Raw genomic sequence first — 18,292 nt, forward strand, 5'->3', positions numbered from 1 at the left:
TGGGGATAATATCACTTGTTTTCAGTGTTGTCTTTAAAATTAAAGGAGAACATTTATAAAGAAACTGGCGTATATTAGGTGCTCAATCAGTGTTCCCATTTACAGGTCAATTAATGTTGCCTTAGGTGATCTTTATCAGGTATCTGTAGCTACCTCTTCATTTTCCTCTAATTTAAACTTTTTTTTCCTTTAAGTATCACCATTGAAGATAAATAAGATAGTTTATTTTTTCTGTTTTATGTAATGGTATTGTGAAAATATGACTTTCCAATGCTTTTCATTATGAATGTGGAGGATTTTAACAATGTTTCAGGTTGAAGAAGCCTCTTGGCTTAGCTAAGAAACCCCTTTACCATTAATGTACCCTTTTATGAGGATATGCCATCCAACAGTCTAAATTCACCCTCAAAGGAAAATTGGAAACGTGACTCTTTTAATACATGACAGACACCATTATAAAGTCATTGCCACTAACAAATTTAGCTTAGAGCAGGGTGAAAGGTAATAGGTAATGTTGATGCCTGTTTTTGGGGGGAGGGAAAAAAGCTTCAAGTTCTTCAGTGTTTCTACAATAGTAGAAATAGTATAAACATGAATGTTTAAAAGTTTACCTTTGAAAAAATAGGAGAAAAGAGAAAATAAGTTAGTGAAAACTTAAAATGCTGGGGAAGGCAGAGAGTTATAAATTAAATCCATATCTTTCCGAGATGACATGTAGCCTTTAGACGTGGGTGAATCCAAAACATATTAATTTTAAATTTACGATGCCCATTATTTCCTCTAGTGGAAGTTTTCAAAAGCAAAAACCAGGAAATGATGAAGGACATTGACACATTCAACAAATATTTTGAGCAGTTCGTGGGTCTCCAGTTTAAAGCTACAGTTGAATCAGTTTTGCAAGTGGTTATGAATAATTAAAATTTTATATTTTGTCTTATGATAATTAAAAAACAAAGATAGCCAAATTACCATGCAGTATAGATAACCAAAAAGTAATACTGATAGATTTACGTGTTTAAAGATATAAGCCAACCCATACATTTGGTATCTTATCCTAAATCAAAGTTTTCCAGCATTAGTTGGGCCCCCAGCCCTGCGAAAAATAAAAGCAAACTAGAATATATTTATAGGTGCAAGCAGAAGGTGGCAAACTTCCCTAACCAGAGAAGGTTTGTGTAAAGATGAAGGGAGGATTGCTGTGTCAAGTACCTTGAAATGTGTAAAGATTATATAAAAGGTGGCCTATAAGGCATTTATAAAGAGACGTAACCCTCAGGAAAACTTCAAAATGTGCCCAGAGTTGTCAAGTATATATTGAGATAGTACAAACTATAGATGGAGTAATAGCCAAAGATAGTAACATGGACAATGCCTTAATTAGTCTATTTGTGGAATGGCTTCATCATTCAACTAAAACAAGTTTAATGAAGACTGTTAGGTGCCAGGCCTACAAAGATGGTAAGATACTCCTGCAGTCTGGAAGAAAAAACATAATATTGGATTTCATGAAACCTAAAAATATTCTTACATGTAGAAAAGGAACTTAAATATGGCCTTTTTTCTCAACATAAAATAATTTCTAAATTTAAACCTTGTGTGAACAAAGACATTCATGTATAACCCAATATAATCAAATCTAAACTAAGAACAAATCAAATTTAAACATTGTTATTTCTTTGCAATAATTATTGCATCCTAAAAAAAGTGCCCACCATGAGTTAATTTTACTTAAATAGAACATTGCTCAGCCTATAAATGAAGGTCAGCAGACACCAGTGTCTTGGAATAAAATAGCCCTTTGGCAAGAAAATGAGCCACACCCCATTTAGTTTTTACAAAAATAAAATTCCTTCCAGCTTTACTAAATTGTAGATGTTGTGCACAGCGTGTACTTCTGCAGTAGTTGGTTCTGCAGCTGTGGAAATATCCATGTATGTAGAAGCCCTAAAAAACATTGATTCGCCATTACTTGCACATGCAGCTCTCATACTTTCTGTAGTACAGCATTCTGTTAAGTTTTATCTGACTCAAGGATAATAGCGAGTAACTACAGGTATAGCTGACACCTTAATTTTCTGCCTTGAACTTCTTGATTGTCCCAGACTTTAAAATGAGCTGGAAAACCCAGGATTCCAAATCTGGTCATCATTTCATTTGGTGGGAGGGGATCAAATGAATGCAGTATATCTGGATGTACTATGTCTGCTGTACATGGTTTTCTTCAAAGACGGTACTAAATTCCTGCCATGTACCATGGAAAACACTGTTCTTCTAGGGAGAAAAGAAAATAAACCCATTCTCCTGGTTCTTTCACAGTACACCTGGCACACAGCAGGTCTCCATAAATATAATACATTTGAAAGAGGGTATAAATGGCCATGGATGGCCCTTGCCTATAAAGATTAAATTGTGAAAACCTAATCAGCAAATGGGTAACTTATGAATCATATTGAATAAAGTACATATTGATGTGAACCTGTCAGAAAACTAAGCAAAGGCTTCCTTGGTTTTCTTCCTCTTTTACTTGTCTTAAGTGAATGGTCAGGAGTGAACGTTATGTACGGATAGCACTTTCATTGTGAGAACTGCTTAACTTCAGAATCAACGGGGATATTGGGACATATTAATATTTTTTCACTTTTTAAAGCAGTGTTATTGAGATAGAATTCACATTCTGTACCAACCATGTAAATTGTACAGTTCAACGGATTTTAGTATATTCACAGATATGCACAACCATCAGCAAGTATTTTGTTTTTGTTTTTTTTTAATTAATTAATTTATTTATTTATTATTTTTGGCTGTGTTGGGTCTCCGTTGCTGTGCACGGGCTTTCTCTAGTTGCGGCGAGCGGGGGCTACTCTTTGTTACGGTGCGCGGGCTTCTCATTGCGGTGGCTTCTCTTGTTGTGGACCACAGGCTCTGGGCATGCGGGCTTCAGTAGTTGCAGCACGTGGGCTCAGTAGTTGTGGCTTGTGGGCTCTAGAGCGCAGGCTCAGTAGTTGTGGCGCACGGGCTTAGTTGCTCCGTGGCATGTGGGATCTTCCCGGACCAGGGCTCGAACCTGTGTCCCCTGCATTATTAGCAGGCGGATTCTTAACAACTGCACCACCAGGGAAGCCCCTTTTCCTGTTTCTTGATGCTTAGTAGCTTATTATCATCAACTTCTTCCCAACACTACCTTATTCCTTAGTAATATTTCTGCTTGAATAATGGAAAGCCTGTAAAAGTTGTATAATCACCTTTTTAAAAACTTGTATAACAGATTTATCCAAAATTCCTTGTTTATACACATTCATTGAATACCTAGTATAAGGAACAAAAGTAAGCAGTATTAAGTATTGCAGAAGTAAATGACAAATGCTTTGAAACACAATGGTTTTCAGTCAACCTAAAGCATTATTGAGCACATCTAATATTTATTTTTTAAATTTACACTTCAAATATGAAATACATACACAGAACAAAATTCAAAAGCTATAAAGGGACATAAAGAAAATAAACCTCCTGCCCCTGACTCCGATCCCCCATTTCCCTTCCCAGGAGGTGACCATTAGTACTAGTTTCTTGTCTATCCATCCAGAAATAATATTGAGTACATTTGACACGACATTTTCAGAAGAGCTTGGTGTTTTACATTTAGAAAGTGCAGCAGTAAGTTTGAGGGAGTCTTTACCTTTTGACTCTTCAGGGATGAACATGGGAAGGAGGGATTATTCAAGGATGATAAAAAGAATCAGTTACAGATCAGAGTTTTTCTTTCAAGAACCCTTCAGGCCAATATAGCTAATGACACCTAGAACCGATCTCTGCCATTATCTTCTGTATTCAACCCACAGAGAAGTTCCTGGACCTAGTTGCCTTATTCTGGGCAGGCCAACTAGGAAAGGATAGGCCTCCCTGAGAGAGGAGGGCTGCAGTTCAGTCAAGAAAAGATACAATTTCCCAGAGACCCATTTAGAACTTCCTATTTAATTACTTAATTCATTTAACAGGCCTTTATTAATTATCAACAGTGTGCTAGGCACTGTTATCACTAAGATAAATAACATAATGTGCCATCGTTTGAAGAGCTCAGAGTCTAATCCAGCCACTGATTTTTGCAGATGAGGCGACAGAGGTCTAATGCAGTGGTGGAGGACAGTGGTGGGGGATGGGGTCTCCTGCTACCTAATCCATCACTCTTCTTGCCATAAATTTAAATACCACATCCAGAGTCCAGCGTGGTTCACTAGGAATGCCTCTTCCACCCTGAATCAGTTTATACAAACTGGAGTTTTCTTTCAGATGTTAACAAAATGGCAGATGCCATGTCTTTAAAGTTGACATAAACTCTCTGAAACTCACTTCACCTATAACTTAAGCAACATTATTTAACTTGACCAACTCTTCCATAGCTAATGAAAATTCATTGGTAATAGCTTTAAAGTGGTACATTATTTTCCAGGTTGTATCTTCAACCAAAGTACTCTTATGCTTACAAAGCTGCAGTCCTAATCATTGATCTTAAAGAGTTTCCTACATTGTATTGCATCCAAAGGATTTTGAAAACTCGAATGCCAATATATTGGATATACATTGTAGGATTTATCACTTTTTTTTTTTTGCCACACCGCGTGGCTTGCAGGATCTTAGTTCCCCGACCAGGGATTGAACCCGTGTCCCCTGCAATGGAAGCGCAGAGTCCTAACCACTGGACCTCCAGGGAATTCCCGGATTTATCACTCTTGGTTTCTTCCAAACTGGATTTTCTCTCTCAGAGAGCCAGTATTTCCCCCTTTGTATTACTCCTCACCAAGAAAAAAAATTCCATTTTATTCATTGATTCATTCACTTATTCAGATATTTACTGAGTGCCTCTATAGGTCAGGTTATTTTCTAGGCACTGGGGATTACACCTGTGACTGAAACAAATGAAAATTACCATCCCTATGAAGCTTACATCCTACTAGGGGAAGATACAAAATGAACAACAATATAGTATATTCGATGGTAATGTATTATGGAGAAAATTAGAGTTGAGGGTGTAGGGAGTGGGAGGAGGGCATTGCCATTTCAAATCATGTGGTCACAGGAGGCCTCACTGAAAGGAAAGATATTTGACACAAGACATGAAGGAGATCAAGGAGTGACTATCTGGGGAGAAGTGTCACTTAAGTAAATATTTCTAATAACAGATACCAAAATTGTCATGCATTGGTGGGTTCTTGCCCTGAAATTCTCCTTTATATCAGCTTGTTATTTTGGTATTGAACAGAAAAATATCATTTACCCAGATCAAATACTCTAGTGGAGTCATGAATTGACCATACAAGCTAAGACTATAGTGTCAGTAGTTATGTCTATAGTATTCTGGAAAGATTCGTGGGAATAATGTTTAAAATAGGATATGAAATTATTGCATATAAATTTTCTTCCCTTTTCCCTATCCATTTAATTATACTATATTCTGTGTTTAATTCTGAGTTAGATTTTTTAATTGAACTTTTTACTTTGCAGAAATTGTAGACATGTACTTGTAAGAAATAACACAGAGAGATCCTGTGTACCCTTTACTCAGTTTCCCCCAAGTCTTTCCTCTTCAAGACCATAGTACAGTACCCAAGCCAAGATGTTGACATTGATACAGTCAAGTTGCCGAACAGTTCCGTCACCACTAGAATCCTTTTTGTTACCCTTTTGTAACAGCGCACACTTTCTTCCACCCTCCCCTGCACCTGTCCCATCTCTACCCCTGGAAACCACTAATCTGTTTCCCATTTCTATAATTTTGTCATTTCAAAAATATTATGTAAATGAAATCAGAGTATGCAATCTTTTGGCTTTTTTCATTCAGCATAATTCTCTAGAGATTCATCCAAGTTGTGTATATCAATACCTTTCTCCTTTTTATTGCTGAGTAGTATTCCATGGTGTAAATGTACCATAGTTCTTTTTTTTTTTTTTTATAAATACATATACTCAAGGATGCTTGCTCATTGCTTTGTTTCTTTTTTTTAAATTTTTATTTATTTATTTACTTTTGGCTGTGTTGGGTCTTCGTTTCTGTGCGAGGGCTTCCTCTAGTTGTGGCGAGCGGGGGCCACTCTTCATCGCGGTGTGCGGGCCTCTCGCTATCGCGGCCTCTCTTGTTGCGGAGCACAGGCTCCAGACGCGCAGGCTCAGTAGTTGTGGTGCACAGGCTTAGTTGCTCCGCGGCATGTGGGATCCTCCCAGACCAGGGCTCGAACCCGTGTCCCCTGCATTAGCAGGCAGATTCTCAACCACTGCGCCACCAGGGAAGCCCCTACCATAGTTTTTTTACCCATTCACACATTGAAGGACATCTGGGCCATTTCTCGTTTTGGCTGCTACAAATAAAGCTGCTACAAATATTTGTGTACAGGTTTTTCTGTGATTGTAAATTTTCATTTCTCTGGGATTAATGCCCCAAAAATGCAATCTCTGGGTCATATGAGAGTTGCATATTTAATTTTATAAGAAACTATCAAAATGTTTTTCTGTAGTGACTTGTACCATTTAATCTCCTACCAGCAACGTATGAGCGACCCAGTTTTTCTACATCCTTGCTAGCACTTAGTATTGTCACATTTTTATTCTAGCTATTCTGATAGGTGTGTAGTGATATCCCATTTTTGTTTCATTTTGCATTTCCCAGTGGTTAATGATGCTGAGCATCTTTTTATGTGTTTGTTTCCCATCTGTATATCCTCTTTGGTGAAATATCTGTTCATGTCTTTTGCCTATTTTCCAGTTGGATTGTTTTTTAATGTTGAGTTTTGAGAGGTCTTTATATATTCTAGATAACAATCCTTTGTCAGATATGTGGTATACAGCTATTTTCTCCTAGTCTGTAGCTTGTCTTTCCATCCTCCAAGCAAGGTCTTTCACAGAACAAAAGTATTATTTTGACAAGGCCAAGTTGATCAATGTTTCCTTTTATGGATTGTCTTTTTGGTGTCATGTCCAAGGCCCCTTCACCAAACGTGGTTCCTGATGAATTTTTCAAAAAATTTTTTCTAAAGTTTTATGGTGTTATGTTTCACATTTAAGTCTGTGGCCCATTTTGAGTTAATTTTGGTGTAAATCTTTATACAAAATTACACAAAATGAGGTCTAGGTCAGAGTTATTTTTTTCCCCTATGGTTGTCCAGTTGCTGTAGCACCATTCCTCCACTGATGAGCTTTTGCACGCTTATCAAAAATCAGTTGAGGGCTTCCCTGGTGGCGCAGTGGTTGAGAATCTGCCTGCCAATGCAGGGGACGTGGGTTCGAGCCCTGGTCTGGGAAGATCCCACATGCCGTGGAGCAACTGGGCCCGTGAGCCACAACTACTGAGCCTGCGTGTCTGGAGCCTGTGCTCCGCAACAAGAGAGGCCGCGATAGTGAGAGGCCCGCGCACCGCGATGAAGAGTGGCCCCAGCTTGCCGCAACTAGAGAAAGCCCTCGCACAGAAACAAAGACCCAACACAGCCAAAAATAAATAAATACGCCGCAACTAGAGAAAGCCCTCGCACAGAAACAAAGACCCAACACAGCCAAAAATAAATAAATAAATAAATAAATAAATTTAAAAAAAAAAAAAAATCAGTTGAGCTTATTTGTGTAGGTCTATTTCTGGGTTCTCTGGCCTGTTCCATTGTTCTGCTTGTGTTGCTCTGTAACCACACTATCTTGATTGCTGTAGCTACAAGAAATGACTTAACACCAGGCAGAGTGAGTCCACCCAGTCTATTTTTCAATAAATTTTACCTGTTCTAAGACCTGTTTCTTTCCACATAAATTTTTAGAATAAGCTGGTCTATGACCACAAAAAACTGTGCTGTCAATAGGAATTACATTAATAAATTAGAATTTTGAGATTGCATATGTAATGTTAATTAAGTTAAAAATGATAATTCCATTAAGGAAGACAATTTAATTTCTTCTGTAGTCTCATGCTAGGTCTTATTTTCTAAAGTGGTGCCTACTTTTATGATTTTTAAATCACTGAACAAATATTAATTGGTCATTTCTCTTCAGATAGAACTTGGATATCTTTTTTTTAATTACCAATATTGAAACTTTTCTTGATTTAGGTATATAACTTTCAAGTTCTAAATCACTGATATGTTTTTGAATTTTAAAATTATTTGAAGAGTTCTTTCCAGACTTTTTAAAGACTACCCCCACCCCGCACCTTAGATTTCTCTTTGCAAGACTCCTAAACCTACTGCCTTAAGTATGGTTTACCTCTTCTGTTGTTTCAAACAAATGCATTAACCCACACAGCAAAACACAATATGCCACTAAATCATTGGGATTTAGGGTATTGGAGTTTAGGATGTGTTTGTTAGTCATGAATAGTAAATCAAAACATTTTAAATGAAAACTTTTGTGCATTCTCATGCTTTGATCTTTGATTCTGAAAAATAAAATCTTAAAAATTACAAAAAGAATCTGGTAAACCTCTTAATTTAAAAAGGGCACTTGGAAACTTACTATTAGGGATTAAAAAAAGAGAAGAGGACTGTTAAACTGATTAGGGCTGAAGAAGAAAGGAACAGAAAATGTCACCTTGTTTGGGTGCGGGAAAAGTGAATGAGATCATGCTTTCATTTCTGTCTTGCTTTCTCAAGATAAAGCTTTTCCACCCTTCTTTCTGCTTCATGATTCAGGGTGGAAGCACCAAAAAAACTTGGCTCTCTTTCCCATCCTGTTTATATTCTAAATTGGCTTTTATTGTTTTAATAAATATGTCACTGGCAGCCTGTAACATTCTGAATATGGCATTAAGTGGTTACACTCAGAAAGCAGGAATTTGAAAATCACAGTCCAGTTATACTACCTTAAACACAATTAACAGAATTACTTCTCAATAAGGAAAACTTACCTAAGTTATAGCATGTGGCTCATATAGTTTTAGTATAATTATTACAGTGAAATTTACTACCACTAAGCATTGTGTACAGAGTTCTGAAAGGACAAAAGTGTGATCCAAGAATAGTAAGCCAAGATGTCATTCAAAAATAAAGGTACTAGGCAGTTCCCATGAATATAAAAGAACTCGTAGAAAAGAGAAATACTCGAAAGTGAAATTCAGCCAATTAAAAAATAGGACAAAATTAAGATTTTAAGAATAGAGGAGCCTTGGTAAAAGGATGTATGATGATCACTGAATCCATTTAAATACAGAATTAATACTGAAAAAAAATTTACTACCACTAATATCAGTGATTTGTTTCTTCCCCATCTACTCCTAACTTTGTTTAGGTTAATAGTCACAGCTACAGCAAAACCTATCCTGTGATGGAAAAAAAGTGTAATTTAAGGAAGAATGCAGTATAATGGTACTCATCAAACAGATATTCCAACTTCTTTCTTCACATATAGCTTATCTGCATTTTTGTATTTGGTCTAATGAGAGACTTTTAAAAGCTCATTCTCTAAAGCAGTGAATTCTCAGAGCCAGTGAGCCTACCATAGTCTACCCCATCAAAAGAACCCTGCTAATGGCTTAGCCAATTTCTGAGGTAAGAGTACCAGGGAGAGGGATAAACTGGGAGAAGGAAGAAGTTGCTCTTGCATGGATGACTTTTTGCTAACAATATGATTTTTAGCAAGCGAAGGCCACAAAAGTTGTTTGATTTGTGGCAGAATTAATTATGAGACTTTTTAGCTGTACCAGGTTAACAGATTGCCAAATAAAATACTGAGCAAGCAAGACTGGTCAGTTACAATTCAGTGTCTAGAAATCTGAGCCAGCATTAGTGTTATGTTTATGGATTCAACTCCATCCTCAGAGAAATACAATCAGGGTATCAGCAAAAATAAGAGTTATGGGGTATCTCCCAGACATTTGAATAGAAAGGGCACATAACACTGTGTGAGACCACAGTATTTTTGCAGCCAATCTTAAGGATAAATCTACATTGTATTCAGGATGCTGTGTTGGGCCAAAACTTAACAATGACCATTATGTGTAGAAAATAGCAACCATTGTTGTTGCGTTAAACTCTCTCTGGAGATTAAAAAACATTTTTAATTAACCTAATAAAACCCCAATGGCAACATAACCAAAGAAATTAACATAACCAGAGAAGAATGGGTAGAAGCAGAAAACCTAGTGCAATTTTTGAGTTATCCTGGCAAAGGAACCCTGAACTATGTGAAGCTGTTGACTGTTTACTGTTTGTCTAAAAAAGCAACTCCAAAAGTATACACATACACACAAACACACACACATTTGGATTTTTCAGCTAGATCTTTAAGCGGGCTGTTTCATGACAAGCTCCCAAAGAAATGGAATTAATTTGTGGTGTGGTTTTTTTTTTGTTTTTTTAAATTTATTTATTTATTTTTGGCTGCGTTGGGTCTTCGTTGCTGCACGTGGGCTTTCTCTAGTTGCGGCGAGCGGGGGCTACTCTTTGTCGCGGTGCCCGGGCTTCTCATTGTGGTGGTGTCTCTTGTTGGGGAGCACGGGCTCTAGGCGCGTGGGCTTCAGTAGTTGTGGCTCGCGGGCTCAGTAGTTGTGGCTCGTGGGCTCTAGAGCGCAGGCTCAGTAGTTGTAGCACTCGGGCTTAGTTGCTCTGCGGCAGGTGGGATCTTCCCGGACCAGGGCTCGAACCCATGTGCCCTGCATTGGCAGGCAGATTCTTAACCACTGCGCCGCCAGGGAAGTTCCTGGGGTGTGTTTTGAAAGTGTTTATATATATATGTGCTTGCAAGAATTACACGGAAGAATTAGACCGACAGAGTACTTGGTGATTCTTGAAGTGAATATTGGCAACCTTAAAGAGGTTTTATTAGACAACAAGGCAACAGTTTTCCTCTGTCTTCACAATAATAGCAGAAGTCAGAAAATATTCCACATGCAAATATATCTGAACCTCTTCATGAATGCATTTAACACTTTGAAGTGATGGCAACATCTGGTAACAAGTAGAAACCAGCATCTTATAAAAACTGCGGCTTCATGTTACCACTTCATCTGAATTAGTCATTTAAGGGAGTTTTATAAGTCTTCCTAAAAACTGACAAGGTTAATCTTGGACTAGGGCAGACAGGCAGGAAATGCTGAAGCGGCTGTTTCTTTTGAAGGTTTTGTGATTCCTTGTGAGGTCAAAAAGTAGTCGTTTTAAAGTTAAGAAAGCTAAAGCATTGAGATCTTGACAGCTTAAGTGCGATTTTTCTTTTTTGTGTGTGTAGCAATTTTGAAGGAAAACTTGATAATATTCAGAGTTCTTTATACCTTCCATTCCACTTTTCTCTGAAATGCCTTTATTTTCGGAAAGTGGAGAATTAGAAAATCATTCAGCTGCCAAATATGATCATGGATTCGGTGCCACTAGAAAGATATAACCTACCGTTTCTTTGGCTGGATTACCTCTTAGGAATCACCCTATTTTGTAGGGTTACCCAATGGGACAAGAGTAGATGTCTTTTATGTTTATTTATGTGATTTGCATTAAAAGTGCTAAAAGTTTATTCTTTATTATGTAATAAACCACTATAGCACATGACAGTGAGTTTAATTCCTTTAGCATGCAATGTTATTATCACAAATTTATTTAACAGATACTTTTTTTCATTTGAAAGTAAATATTTGTTCCTGAATTTTTTTCTTCCATTTTGTTGAGATATAATTGGCATACAGCATTAAGGTGTACAGTATAATGATTAGACTTACATACATCATGAAATGATTATCACAGTAAGTTTAGTGAATATTCATCATCTCATATAGATACAAAATAAAAGAGAAAGAAAAAAATTTTTTTTCTTGTGATGAGGACTCAGGATTTGCTCTCTTAACTTTCATATATAACATACAGCAGTGTTAATTTCTCATATTGTACATTACATCCCTAGTACTTATTTATCTTACAGCTGGAAGTTTGTACCTTTTGATTGCTTTCATCCAATCCCCCCGCCCCCACCCTCCTTAACAGATACTTATTGCCTGCCTACTGTGTGCCAGGCACTGTTCTAGATGCTTGAGATAGATTGGTGAAAAGACAAATCACTGCCCTCATAGAGCTTAATAAATATTAAAGATGAAAACAGTGGAGCAATTTTAAATCCTTTAATCTGTCACTCAGCTTTTAAAGACCTACATTGAATGAGTTTTGAGAACTCTTGCACATTTTACCTGAAGTTTGAATAGGGAAAAATTGATAATTTGTTTGGAATATATGGCAATAAGCTAGAAGATGACAGTTAAAGTAAATGTTTGATTTTTTTGATTCTCACTTTTATTTTTCATTTATCAGTGTTATAATTAGACCCCTTGAGTAACTGAGGAATGTTACTGATTTAACTTGGGGATTTATTCTTTAGGATGGTCTTAATTTATATGGGGGGGGTGGGTGGGCGGTGTGAATGGACATAGTAGCCCTGAAAATTAAAATATGGAATCTGTAACTGCTGTCTTCTTTCATTGGAAGAATTATAGAATACTTAATGTATTTAATGTTCACCATGGAAAGTGAATGTATTGCTCAGTTATTTTTGCCTATGTGAGTAGTACAAGAGCTGACTCAAAGGAGATGACATGATGGTTCCTGTCCTGAAGTAAAATAAGATGATGGGGTTGTGGTGGAAAAATGATGTGGTCATGCCCATATTTGCTCACATCTCTTGTTGGTTTCCTTTTATAGAGGAAAACCAAAGAGAGTCTCATTTCTTATTTTTTAAGTTTCCTTTTTGTATTCTCTTTTCATGCCACTTTCCTTTTTTTTTTTCCTTAAAATTGCATTATCCTGATTTGCAGTTCAGTTGGCTCAAGCTGTGCTTTGTAATAGTATAAGTACCCCTTAGAATGGTCATAGTGGAGGCATTATACCCATTTTAGGGAATCAATTACATATATGGACACAGACACTCTGAGCTCCTTGAATGTAAAAGGCATATTTCATAAATCTTTCTATTTCCTGATGCCATCTAAGTACAGTGCCTTTTACAGAGTGGATGTTCATTCAGTGTTCGTGTAATGAATGAATATGAGCCAGGAATTTTATTTTTGCTTTCCAAAATACAAAATACTTTTTTCTAAGCTCATGGAATTTTTAAAAGTTTATTTTTATGGAAAATTTCAAACATACAAAGTAAAATAGCATAAGGAACCCCCCCACAGTTTCAACAGTTTATCAATATTTGATGTTCTTATATTTCATCTTTCCTCTCCCCTTTTTTGTTGTTTGGGATTTGCTTTCAAATAACCCGCATATTATTTTACACATAAATACTATAGTTCACTTCATTTTTAATATTTTAAAATAGTAATAATTCTGCATTTCATACAGAGTCTAACTTTAAAAGCCTTTCTTTTCTAGTATCAGAGAAGGAAACTCTTACTGATTATCAGAAGAAAAATCTGATTTGCTACATATGAACTGGATATTTTTAAGTAGTTTTATAACAAATATATTGTCTTTCTTAATCTTTTAAAAAATGTATTAAAAGTTTCTAAAAACTACACTATCATGATAAATTCCCATCTCATGGACATGAACCTGATTCTGCAAAATGTTCTTTGGAGTAAATAACCTGTAGATTGGTCCCCTCAGAATTGATATTAATCAATTAATTTTTCTTTTCACAGTTCAACAGAACAGAACTCACGTTAAAACCTATTCTGGTAATTGCATTCTCAGTTTTGAAATTTCTTGTTAAAAACCTATGGACCTTGGGCTTCCCTGGTGGCGCAGTGGTTGAGAGTCTGCCTGCTAATAATGCAGGGGACACGGGTTCGAGCCCTGGCCTGGGAAGATCCCACATGCCGCGGAGCGGCTGGGCCCGTGAGCCACAACTGCTGAGCCTGCGCGTCTGGAGCCTGTGCTCCGCGGCGAGAGAGGCCGCGGCGGTGAGAGGCCCGCGCATCGCGATGAAGAGTGGCCCCCGCTTGCCACAACTGGAGAAAGCCCTCGCACAGAAACGAAGACCCAACACAGCCAAAATCAATCAATCAATCAATCAATCAAAACATACGCATCTGATTCAAGATCCTCATTAAAAAAAAAAAAAAAAAAAAAAAACCTATGGACCTTATGTTTTTTGTCTCTCTAAAATTAGATGACTCCATCATAAATATTACCAAATAAAGCACCGGTTCTCAATAGAGAAGTATGCCAAATAGTCCCTTGGAGATCAAAATTACTTGTATAATAACACTAAGATGTTCTTTGCTTTTTCACTGTATTGACACAAGCAATGGTGGGTAAAACTGCTAGTGCCTTAGCCCCACACTGTATTAGTAGTCTTTGTATTCAACACCATACCCTTCCTGTTAGAAAAAGACCTATAACATGCAATTCATTAATGAATGTCTTTGATTAAGCAGGAAAAATTAATTTTATTAAGTCTCAACTCTTGGGTATACATCTTTTCAATATTATGTGTGATGAAATGGGAAGTACATAAAAAACATTTCTGCTGCATATGGATTTACAGTGATTGTCTTGAGGAAAAGCACTTGTGCAGTTTTTTGATTTGCAAGCTAAACTAGCTGCACTTTTAGAAAATAGAAAACCATTTTTACTTGAAAGAGCAAATGACGTATTAACTGATAATTCAGACCTGAATATTTGGCAGATATGTTATCAAAAGTGAATCAAGTGTGCTAGTCACTGCAAGGAAAATGGCTGAGAGTATTTGCTGCCAATGATAAAGTTAGAGATTTCAAGCAAAAATTCAAATTCTTGAAAACTTGCATCAGCCACCATGCGTCAATACTTGGACTTTTCTACTGAGGTTGGTGGTGTTTTTAATGGAAGTGATTTGTTAGATATTGTAAAATGAAGTGTGACAACAGATCTGTACTAGTCAAACAATATTGTTCCATATGATCAGTGCATGATGTTCTGAAATCAAGCATGGGTAAAAGGTCCATTTGAAGTGCAAGATAGACCAATGGATTTTAACGTAACAGAGTATGAAAACGTCATTGATCTGATATCAGATTCCACACTGCAACAACTATTTAAGAAACTAGCACTTACCCAGTTTTGGCGTGGTATTATAAAGAAGAATATCCATAATTATCCGAAAAGGTTCCTAAAATACTTCCTTTTTCCAAACAACGTATCTGTGGGAGGCCATGTTTTCTTCATATACTTGAATCAAAACAACATATTGCAACAGACAATGCAGAAGCAGATATGAAAATCCAGCTGTCACTGTATTTAGTTAAACAAAGATGTAAACAATATACTCTTCTATTTTTTTTTTTCCTGCAAAAACCTTTGTTTCCATTTGGCCCACGGCTTAGGTGAGGGCCCCAGGGTGGTCAAAAAGCTGCCTAGTGGCTGCAGAGAGGGGCTCAGGCAGAAGCCCTGACACCGGAGGGATGCAGAGGGGCCCCTCAAAGGCCGCTGGGCTCCAGAGGCCCCCGTCGTACTTGAGGGTGAGCCTTTGGAAGAGCTACTGGCTCAGCCCCCCACTCCAACCCCGGCGGCAGCCTGCGCCAGTGGGAGGTGGGGTCAGTCAGGTGGTCGCCATCTGCTTGATGAGTTTCAGCTGCTCCTCCAGGAAGCGGCTCTCCAGGAAGTCACGGGTGGGTGTCTGCGCGGCCAGAGCCCAGGGGTGCAGGTCCACAAGGGCCTGGCTCAGGTTCTTCTCCAGGGCCGTGGCAGCTTCCTTATTGTCCAGAGTTTTACCCCATTCATCTTGGGACGGCTTCTGCGCTCCTGGAAGAGGGCACAGCCGCTTTGCTGGGTTTGCATCTTCAAGAGACGCTGGGCGCCCTTGCCCTTCTCCATGGCGGACTCACAAAAGAAGTGGCCCACGTCCTCCAGAACCACATCCTCGCGGGAGAAATAGAAGCCCAGAGGGAGGTAGGTGTAGGAGGGCCCAGATGCAGGTTGACCCCTGTGGTTGACGGCTGCCTCCACCTGGGTGGAATAATTCTGACAAATCTGGGAGCTCATGGTTGATCAGCAGTAAGGAGCTAAGCTCCGAAAAAACGGTATTGGCTGGTTTCGGAGGCCGAGGACGGCAGAGTGGTTGGTTCCTAAGGATGCGACTGGAAAAGAGGTTGCAGGGTGATTGGAGGCTGGAAAAGGGGGCGTCCCTGGGTCTGTTCCATTCAAACACTGTTGAAGCAAGAGACATCCGGAGAAGCGAGGCGTGCCCTGCCTCTTCCCATTAAATTTTTTAAAAATATAGTTTTCATTTTTAAATGTTATTTATATTAGCATGAGGTGGGTTTAGTTGTTTTTTTTTTTAAATAAATTTATTTATTTATTTTTGGGTGTGTTGGGTCTTCGTTTCTGTGCGAGGGCTTTCTCTAGTTGCGGCGAGCGGGGGTCACTTTTCATCGCGGTGCACGGGCCTCTCACTATCGCGGCCTCTCTTGTTGCGGAGCACAGGCTCCAGACGCGCAGGCTCAGTAGTTGTGGCGCACGGGCCTAGTTGCTCCGCGGCATGTGGGATCTTCCCAGACCAGGGCTCGAACCCGTGTCCCCTGCATTAGTAGGCAGATTCTCAACCACTGCGCCACCAGGGAAGCCCGGGTTTAGTTTTTTTTTTTTAAATAAATATCTTTAAAATGTCCTAGTTGTAATTTCTAATATGATAAAGACACTGATCTAACCCACATATCAAAAAGCTTTTTGGGGTCCTCAGGTCCTGAGGCCAAAAAGTTTAGGAGCTGCTGGGTTAGTTGGGTTTTTTTTGTTGGTTTCTTTTCCTTCCCTATCCTTTTTTTGAATGAGAGACCCTCAGGATAGGAAGGTGTAGAGCATATGAGTTATTTCTTTGTATGATTTTATTAGCTGTGAACAGAACACAGATGTCTCCCCCCCAGTTTCACTGAGACATAATTGACATATAACATTGTATTAGTTTAAGGTGTACAACGAGATGATTTAATATATGTATGTATTGTGAAATGATTACTACAATAAGTCTAGTTAACATCCACCACCCCACAGTTACTTTTTTATTCTTGTGATGAGAACTTTTAAGATTTACTCTCTTAGCAACTTTGAAATATGCAGTTCAGTGTTGTTAACTGTATATAGTCACCACAGATGTCTTCCAAATCACTTCCTTATCCCATGTGTAGTTCAACTGATAATTTTTGGAGGGCCCATGCTTTAAATCCTTCTATTTATTTCAGCCTTTTGTTTTAGGGCATTAGGACAAGGTATATAATTTAATATATAATAAGACATCCTGTTTTAAAAGGTTGATTACTTTGTTATGTAAAAACAGAGCTCACAAATATTTACCGTTGGGGAGACAGCCCTTGGAATATTGAAATTAAAATGTTCTTGTGGCTTATTTACCCACCCCCCCAATCATCACGTAAACCAGATCTACTTGATTGTTAAAACTGACACAGCCACGCAACAGGAAGTTTGCGTACCTAATACTGTTCCTGGCATAAATTTCCTAAACTTTCCAATATAGCCCAAAATTACAGTAGCAATATCCTCCGTGTTAATTTGGTACCTGTTTTATGTTAGATCCCTTTGCTTTGATGTTTCACTCACTGTGAGTGTTATTTGTTTGTTTACTTTATAAGTCATGAAGATGGGTAAAATCCTGTTCCATTAAAGGATGATAGATCAGTGTTATTGAGGTGTGGCATTAAGCACAGTGGGAGAGGCCTCCATTGTACGTGTCACACATGGAAAGAATATAACCTGTACTGGGTGTGGTGGGGAGGGGATGATGTTTGAATGAAAGTTGCAAGAGACTTTAAAAATACTATGCCTAGGTCTTGTGTCCTAACTGCAGATTACACCCATACGTCTATGAAATTCTCATGCAGCTTTGGGTGTGCCTCTTTCCTTCCTTTCCACCCTGAAGGGTGTATGTGTCCACAGGTGCATGTGTGAACTTTTAACTTTATGGATTTGTTTGTAACATTTGAGAGAGAGTGAGAGCTTGTGCACTTTACGTGTACAGATAAAACATAGGTTGGTTTCTATTGACTTTCCCCAGCATTCATCATGATGAATTTGGAATGTAAAAGTTGTTTTCATTCCGTGGCCTGCTTATAAAAATGTGCAATGGATTACATAATCCTTGCCACCATCTTCTGTTCCCAAAGCAATTTTCATTACCCATAGTAAAAACAGAGATGCTGTTCACACACATACTCACACACATGCACATACACAAACGCCAATACCCCCCCTTGGCCCTGCACACCTGCACATACGTCATATGATGAGACATTTAGAAGGTTACAGAATGGGCCGCAGGCCGAAACTGGCTGAACTACTGATGTGATACAGCAGTCTTTTAGGAAATGTCCTGGTATTTACTAGGTAGAAGATGTCCATTTTTAAAGGGAGTATCCATT

The 18,292-nt window shown here is 38.2% G+C and overlaps 1 protein-coding gene and 1 pseudogene across 2 annotated transcripts in view; one reads left to right on the forward strand and one right to left on the reverse strand.

Annotated features, from left to right (window-relative positions):
- PLS3 (plastin 3) overlaps positions 1–18,292 on the forward strand; it is a 91,973-nt gene that overhangs the window by 9,460 nt on the left and 64,221 nt on the right. The window lies entirely within an intron of this gene.
- On the reverse strand, positions 15,463–15,905 carry LOC103012405 (ferritin light chain-like; annotated as a pseudogene).

The sequence above is a fragment of the Balaenoptera acutorostrata genome, chromosome X (assembly GCF_949987535.1).
Source record: "Balaenoptera acutorostrata chromosome X, mBalAcu1.1, whole genome shotgun sequence".
NCBI classification, from domain to species: Eukaryota; Metazoa; Chordata; class Mammalia; order Artiodactyla; family Balaenopteridae; genus Balaenoptera; species Balaenoptera acutorostrata.